The sequence below is a fragment of the Uranotaenia lowii genome, chromosome 2, assembly GCF_029784155.1.
Source record: "Uranotaenia lowii strain MFRU-FL chromosome 2, ASM2978415v1, whole genome shotgun sequence".
Lineage (NCBI taxonomy): Eukaryota > Metazoa > Arthropoda > Insecta > Diptera > Culicidae > Uranotaenia > Uranotaenia lowii.
In genome coordinates, this window is record NC_073692.1 from 228,892,101 (window position 1) to 228,901,125 (window position 9,025).

The 9,025-nt window shown below is 32.9% G+C and overlaps 1 long non-coding RNA gene across 1 annotated transcript; it reads right to left on the bottom strand.

Annotated features, from left to right (window-relative positions):
* Window positions 1–3,207: 3,207 nt before the first annotated feature.
* On the bottom strand, window positions 3,208–3,872 carry LOC129743846 (uncharacterized). The gene is made up of 3 exons (XR_008736700.1): window positions 3,788–3,872; window positions 3,643–3,708; window positions 3,208–3,581 (listed from the first exon to the last, which is right to left on the bottom strand). It is a non-coding gene; the product is annotated as an uncharacterized LOC129743846 (long non-coding RNA).
* Between the last annotated feature and the right edge of the window lie 5,153 nt (window positions 3,873–9,025).

A 9,025-nucleotide genomic window follows, 5' to 3' on the forward strand; every position in this document is an offset into this window, starting at 1 on the left:
TTTGCACTTTTCTGACTAAACTGTCTAACGTTACAAAAATTTGAAAAACTCAGATTTAAACAATGATAAACTTTCTAGAAGTTAGCTAGAAATTTTGAATTTTGTGATAAAAGAAAAGAAGTATTCTTTTTGTTTTCTTTTACCTACTCCGTAAAATACGAAAATCTTAACGATTTTTTTTAATTACTTTTAAACCAAATTGAATTTTGGATATTATTAGAATAGAAGTCAAATCGATTTTCAGTCTTCAACAAATTTGTCAAAAAAAAAAAAAACTCAGGAAGTAAGTAATGTCAAAAATACTAGTAATGATACCTTTTCAAATTTCTAAAAATGGTAGAATTGAAATTTCAAAATTATTTTTTCTGAAGTTTGACTTTTTGATTGAATGGAGGAAAAAAAATCCAAATCAGGTTTTGTTTTTCATGTTGTTTTGTTGGTTTAATTAGCATTAATTGATTTCATTCAGATCTGATTGATTTTTAAACTAATATGTACAAATCACCAGAACTAAATTTGAAAAACAAAATCTGACAACAGCTTCGAGTTCGGGAAACTAAAATCTACATACAAAATCACAATCACAAAAATATAGGCACATAAAATGCTGTTTAATTTTATAATTAACATTTAAAATGGTTTGAACATTTTTTTAGAGCTTGTGATATAGCTCAGTTGGCAAGTCTGTTGTCTCCTGAGCAGATGTCCGCGAGTTCGAGCCCAAGAGTAAACATCGAACGCAGTTGTACCGGATAAGTTTTTCAATAACGATCCGCCAACTGCAACGTTGATAAAGTCGCGAATGCCATAAAGATGGTAAAACGACTATAGTCGAAACAAAAAAAAGAATATTTTTATTGAAAACTAATTTCTGAAAACTAATCTTTTTCATCTGAATTGTGTTGATTATTTTCAAACAAATTTTCCCAATTGCGTTCTGAAAACATTTTTTTTTAAACCATTCAAACTAAATTTAAAAAAAAGGATTACATTGTTCGTATCATTTGTCCTTGTCCCATTATTGAAATTGATGACGACAACATATTCAGATCTCAAATTTTTACTTCATTTTCACTATTTTAATTTTTTTTATTGACCTTGATTTTAAACTAATCTATGAAAAGTTCCAAAAGTAATTCGAAGTTGCACCACTAAAGCTCAGTGTTAATGAACAATATCAACTAAATTAGTATTTGTTTTGTGTTTTTGAATTTAAAATTTTTGTTTTTATCAGTTTGATATTTTTTACAAATTCACGTTTTATTTCTGACATGATCTGAAATTTATTCTAGAATTTGGATTTAATTTCTTTTTTAATGTGGTTTCATTTTTAATGTTATCGGATTTTTATATCCAAAAATTAAAATTCTAGATTCATTGAAATTTTAATTCGTTTTCGTTTTCGTTTTCTAATGTTTAGCAAATGTTGATTTCAAATTTGTAAACTAGACTGCTTAAAATTTATTTCCAGTAAATTTCTAATTCAACGTAAGGAACATCTATTTGAACAATTTATTAGTGACTTCCGGAAAAATATATTGATAAAGGGTGATACTGTCAAAATTTGGTGAAATATCAACTTGACGTAATCCTTTCAGTTTTGCATTTAAAAAACCTGAACACCCCTCATTTTTAAGGGTGTATGTGTAGAATGTTGCTCCTATTTCGATATTGGAATTCACTCTTCACAAAATTTTGCTCGCGCATCGCGAAAATCCGAGCTACTCGCACGCAAAGCTGACAAAATCGCTAAAAGTTGCCAAATCAACCGTTACAAATGTAATTAAAGTGTTTGAGGAACGTTTGTCGACAGCCAGGAAGTCTGGATCGGGGGGAAATCGAAAACCGGAAGCCGACAAAGAGAGTTGCCGGTAGTTTCAAGCGAAACCCTAACCTCTCTCTCCGAGATGCCGCAAATAAGCTGGGTGGATCGTCTACAACCGTGCATCGAGCCAAAAAATGAGCCGGACTATCGACTTACAAGAAGGCAGTGACTCCAAATCGCGATGATAAACAAAATACGACGGCCAAAGCGCGATCCCGGAGGCTGTACACGACGATGCTGACGAATTTTGACTGCGTGGCAATGGACGACGAAACCTACGTCAAAGCCGACTACAAGCAGCTTCCGGGATAGGAGTTTTATACGGCAAAAGGAAGGGAAAAGGTAGCAGATATTTTCAAGCACATGAAACTGTCAAAGTTCGCGAAGAAATATCTGGTTTGGCAAGCCATCTGTACCTGTGACTTGAAAAGCAGCATTTTCATAGCTTCCGGGACTGTCAACCAAGAAATTTACGTGAAAGAGTGTTTGAATAAACGTCTGCTGCCTTTCCTGAAGAAACACGGTTGTTCCGTACTGTTTTGGCCGGATTTGGCATCTTGCCATTACGGTAAAAAAGCCATGGAGTGGTACGCCGCCAACAACGTGCAGGTGGTTCCCAAGGACAAGAACCCTCCAAACACGCCAGAGATCCGCCCAATTGAGGAATACTGGGCTATTGTCAAGCGGAACCTAAAGAAGACCAAAAAAACTGCTAAGGACGAGGCAAACTGGCTTTCTGTGGCGAAGAAAGTGGACAAGGTGGCTGTACAAAATCTGATGGCAGGGGTTAAGCGTAAGGCCCGGAAATTCGGATTTGGAAAAGCAGAAGCCTAACTGAATATTTTTCCTGAATTTTATAGTAATTAATCTTGAAAAAGAAATTTAATTTGATTTTTTAAATAAACTATTTCACCGATTTACACGCGTTTTCCCTTGTCCAAATTTTGACCGTATCACCCTTTACACAGCAAAAAAAGTGTTGCGATATTACATCAAAAACGTGCACATAACTTGAGTCGCTAAAGGTATCTAATATTACATTGTTTTGATGTACCAAGCTACTACACGATTTTGATGTAATTATCGCAGTAGACGAACTCGAGCACAAAGATAACGTTGCCGTTTTTCTTTTTTCCAATTTTTTCTAAGTTTCTAACATCTTCGGATTTTTACAATTTTATTGGACGTAGGAATTGAAGTAGGTATTCAGTTTATGGCTGGTTCTCTTATGTGTATAATCGGATTAAACAATATTAACAGAATTAAACACAGCAATGAAATTTCAAGAGATGATTTTATTTGTGTATCTCAATCATTTAGGTTAAAAAATCAAACATAAAAATACATTGTAACTAGAACTAATAGTAGTTTTTTTCCTTGAATTTTCTAATAAAAAAAAATTGAAACCGCTTTTCTATTCTTGTACTGTTTGAATACGGGGAGCACTTTTGATCAGGTTGACGAACGAAGAAAAAACCGTATAAAAACAGATTCAGTCACACCTTCAGCGACGAGCTTATCAGAATCCTTCCGAAATGCTCCAAATATTTGATAATAGACTACCTTTCTTGAACAGAAACTTCCAAGGTATTTGGGCAAACCACGTTAAGCCTTGTTTCCTTCTTTTGGGATTTGAACGATGTTACGTTATTCATCCTGCTTTTCACGCAAGTCGAGACACTAATTGGCAATTTCATGTCCCTTGGATGGCCAGTGGTTATGCAACTGCGCATTTGAACACACTAACAATTCATTTCTAAAAACATTAAATGAAATAATTAACGGGAAGGTTAAAAGGTTGAACAGAAAATACTCACCTTCAGATAAGGCTGTTTTCAATCTCCGAACCTCTTTTGCTTCGCTGATATACGAGGGCCAAATTCCTTGAAAACGAAAAATTATATCAATAAATTATCACCAACAGTTTCGCTTATATGTATTATCAATATTGATACGACTTACCAGCAAAACAAATCCTTCTGAGTTCCACAATCCGTTTCTTACTTTTTGATACGATCACAATTCAAAATGTCATTTGGAATAAACATTGACTACTTGATGTAATACTACAGAGCAGGTTATAATATTACACTGCATGATGCGTTCGGATTGTGTACATCGTTTAGATGTAATATTTTAACCAAAATAAAAAATAATACATAGATTGGCTAACATCACCTGAAATTACATCGCCCACAGTTACATTTTTTTTTGCTGTGTACAGTTAAATTTGTTATTTACTCAAGCCTGTGTCATGGTCATAAGTAGGAAAATAGTTTTCGCAACTAATTTCCTTATTTATTGTGCATTTTTGGTATTGTTATAATTTATAGTAAAATTTGAATTTTGAAACTCTGAGATCGTTTGAGTGGCCCACGTATCCCCATGGCCCACGATACCCCACTCTCCCCAACTATTTTGGAAGAAAATATACCAGAGAAATCAAAGCATTTCATCCCATTTTTTCTATTATGTACCTTCATTTGATATTCGTTGATACAACTGCAAACTTCGAATCTATTATTTTCCATGCAAGAAAAGGTTGGTAAAAAGATGATATTTCTATTTTGTATACCGTAAAACGGAGTAATATTGATCACATTTTTCAATGTTTTTCGATTTTTTTTTCTAATAAGAGGAATGTGGCATGTTTCAGTACTGAACTCCTATGGACGTAACACATGGTTGCATAAATTTATTGGACTACTTTAAATTTGATTTAAAAATCGATTTCGTCTTTGTTTTGAATTTGATGCTTTGGGGTAACAATGATTAGTCTCTATTTTGGCGGTTTTCTTGATCATAATGGATACAAAACACCTTCATAATATTGACAAATGCTAGTGATTGCTAAACTAAGGCAGTCCGTGTTTTAAGGCCGAACAACAATTAAAATCGAAAGATGGACCATGATGTTGCATCAATCAAGGGGCTAAATTTTTTAAACATTACTTATAAAACTTTGACTACCAAAAAAATGAAATTTTGCCTTCTTTCAATTCTCTAGGCCCTCGTACTATTGCCCTTTATTTTTCTCCTTCAAACTTTACCATTTGATAGGGTTTCTAGCCTTTTGTTCTAAACTGGCTTAAATACTCTTGGAAAAAGTCCCTTTCCTTTAATTATCAAAAATTTACCTCAAAATACAACAAAAACTACTGAATCAAAGCAATCGAAAGATTCCTTTTAATTCAACCACGGTAAATGAAAAGTTCATATACCGGTATTTCGATAGCAACTTACTGCCTTCTACAGTGAATGTTTTCGATTGTCAATCGATCATCAATCGAAAACGCTCACTGAAGAAGGTAGTAAGTTGCTAATACCGGAGAAATAACCGGTATATGAACTTTTCATTTACCGTGGTTGAATTAAAAGGAACCTTTCGATTGCTTTGATTCAGTTGAATCATTCAACCAAGTAGGCTCACAGCACAACAGAGTGAACAAAAACTATACATTTACTAAGGAAAAAAGTTGAACTGTCACATAAATCAACTTTCTGCTTCTAAACGCTTTGATTTCATCACGAAGGGTGTTTATTTGCAAGCCTTCGAAAAAATAGAAATTTCAAGATTTTGAAATAACATTTTCACTTACATTTGAAATTTTTAAAACCAAACCAAGTTTTACCCAATTTCAAACTCAACATGTGGGTTTTTAAACCTAGAAAAAAGTTTTAAGATACTTTAACTTAAAACTTAGTTATTGATGATTGTGTGGCAAAATTCCATGTTCCATGTACCAAGGATTTAAAAACCAATGACTCACTTATAAGCTCATTAAGAAATCTTTTGTTACAAATTTCATTTTATATTTAAATTAAAATAAAACATTTGTTGTAGAGTAGAAGGAAATTTGAAGAAACTTTTCAATTTTCTATTTTTCCTGAGTTTCTTCAAAACAGCGCAAAGTAATCACATTGAAATTTCAATAACTCTCATTTTCAACTAAATGTTATGAAAACAAATATAAATGCAAGTTTTTTTAAACAATTGCTAGGTATAAATTTAAAAATGATTTTAAATTCTGATAATTTTTATAACTTTGTTATAGTTTCAAGAAAATCCAAAATATCGTGTTGTTTTTATCAATCCTGAAATTCATTTTCTATTGTGATTTGTGTTCGAAGATTTTTTTTTTCAAATCTTAACTCAATTCTTGAACTAAGTACAGAAATATCCTAAGAAATGAACTTTATTTAATCTGAAATGAATAAATTGCAATTTTAACCCTATGTTAAAAATAGTAACAAAATTTACAGCAAAGAATGTATGAATAAAGTGAAAAATTGTTCTTATTCTTTAAAAGACACAAAGTACCCTAATTTTAAGACGATTTTCGAGAAATAATTAAACAATCACGAAAGAAAGGGTCTATTTATGATATTTAGCATTGAAAAAATTTAGGAGCTGATTTTACTGATTTTGTAGTGCTGAAAATTCTGTCTATCTCGATCAGTTTTGACTTATGAAAGAAGTTACATAAATTTTCCCTTTTTATTTTTTTTCTCGTTCAAAAATCCAGAAATTTTACCAAATTTCATAGAAATTTTAAACCAACATGAAACTTAGATGTTTTTGCAAGCAAACGTAAAGTTTTTAAATAAATTCTAATTTTTCATAACAAAAAGTTTAAAACGTTTTTTTAATGGTGTCTGAAAAAGTTATATCATTTTCAATGAAATTTTCCAAAATCGTCACGTTTCGTTTTTTCCTATCTCTGAGACTCGAAAATATGGATTCATCTTAAATAAAGAATAACAAAAGATTTAAAATCAGTTGTTAGTTTTTTTTTGTAGATTTATTAGTTTAAAAATGAAAGAATTACGTAAAAATTGATAAATTTTAAAATTTGCCAAGCCATAGATTAATTCTGAGGAAATATTCAAATTCATGAAGTCTTTCAAAATCTCATATTCAAACAAATGTTCCAAAATTTCTCTTCTCTTGTGTAAGTGACTAATACTCAATAATGTAGTCTTAATCAATTAACTTACTAACTTACTTTATGGTCCCGTGTCGATTCTCCGGCGCATAGGGCCGTGGTAAAAGACCTCCGCTGTTGACGATCCGGAGCGTCCAACTTGGTCCCAGCTAGGTTGCCAAAAAAAAATCTGTGTTTTAAAGAAAAAAAAATTCTGACTTTCGGCGATTTTACCCAAAATCTTTGTGATGGTTTTCTGTGACACTATTTCCTTTAATTTCATTGAAAGTTTGAGATAAATTGGGTCTTTTTTACATTTTAGTTGGGTAAATTCATTTTACCTTTACCATTGCAGTTACAAATATTATCATACTTTTGTAAATCATATTAAAAAATATGTTTTTTTTTGGCTTAAAAAAATTTCATTCCAAGTTTATAAATTCTGTGAAATCTGTAAATATTTAAAAATTCTGTGATCTGTGTCACAGATTCTGCAATGAAAATTTACTCCAAATTCTGTGAAATTACAGATTTTCCTGTGATTTCGGAAACCTTGGTTCCCAGTCAAGATTCTCGGCCACAGTCTGGATTTTGGCGACAAGGCTTCGCCGCCATGAGCCGATGAAGTGCCATAATAATTGACAAATTGCGAGGGATTTTCTGCATAGCTGTGTGGTGTAATGAAAAAAAGTCTTCAAAACTGATTTTCAAGCTTGAGTTAACAAAAAAACACGTTTTTAAAATAATTAGACCCATGCCAATTAGTTTTCATTCATTTGAATAATTCGGAAAGTTTATCAAGTTATTTATCTTAATCTGTAATTTTTCGGCTTAGATAGTTTATAGTCCTGAATCAGGACTCCTGATGAGAAATTTTGTCAAGTTTTAAAATGGTATGATGTGGTATTTAAAGAATTATCCAACCTACTATACTTTCGCTATTTGCAGACGGTCCCATATGCGTTTTCTTATTATTCCATATTATCTCGGATATCCCTCTTAAAAAAATAGTTCTTCAATGAAGACAAAAAATTTTATAAGCAACATACCAAGTCACGTTTGTCCGCAGTAGTAATTCCTTTATAGAACATGTTTATGTAGTTTTTCTTTATTGAAAATTATTATTTCATAAGATCTAAGTTTATTTCCCCTATTGGTTGTAGCACATACCAACCGACACTCGAGCTAAATTGTTGAAAATACCGATATCCGGAAAAGAAACCCCTCACCCTAACCTAGCGACATTCAAGGATTCCAACTCCCTTCCTGAAGGATTCAAAAATAAAAATCGGTAAATCCGATGAAGGGCTCCTGGCTGGTGGTATCGCCGAGACAGAGATCAAAAGACAGAAGGGAGCAAGCATGAAAAGTGAAACAGATATTTTAACGCTATAAATTTTGATTTGAAACGTTTACGCTTCAGCGTGTTCACCGAAATCCGGAAGCAAGCGGGTTCCCGGGAACCTGTATTGTGGGCTCGTTAGGACAGGACACGGTGCCGATTTCCCGCCTGCCGGGAGCGTGGAGGTGTGGGTGGCGGGGCTGTTGGCGGTCGTCTGATGGCGGAACAAGCGAGCGCTTCAGGCGTTTTTCACCGAACAATAAAAGGGAGAACGACCGGAAAATGGGGGAAAGAACGATAAAAAGGGCGAATATTACGTACACCTCTCCTGGTCCCGGGTTGTGATTTCGAATGGCATGTCGGTAGGCCTTCCAGAAGGACGAATGACGACGACAACGACGACGTTGCCACTTAATTTGATACGGAAGGAAACTCGACAAATCAAATCATTTAGTTAACAATTTGTTGTTTTTAATTTAATTGCTATTATGTTTTAGAGTGTGTGGGATTATGTCGAATTAAGTGAGCATTTACTCACTTCAATCAACAGGAAAGCCCCAAAGCGATTCGTGTTTGCGGTTTCATGCGAGTTGAGGATTTGAGAGCGTACATTTGTATACAGAGTTTGGAAGTTGGCAACGACATTTGAATTTTTATTGATTGGGTGATCCTTAGTTTTCTCATTGGACCTTTTTCGGACCTCTAGACAACCTTTGAGAGTTTATAAAAATACCGTAATCGACGTTATTTTTTATCTTTCTCAGTGAACTTTCATATATATTTTGAGTTAAAGGGTCATTAATAAATATTATTATTATTATTATTCATATATATTATGGATTTTAAGATTCATGGTTTTTTACACATTTTTGTTTAGAGCTTTTATGATTCCTTCTGAACTTTTATATGTATTCTTATATCTTTTTTTTTGTT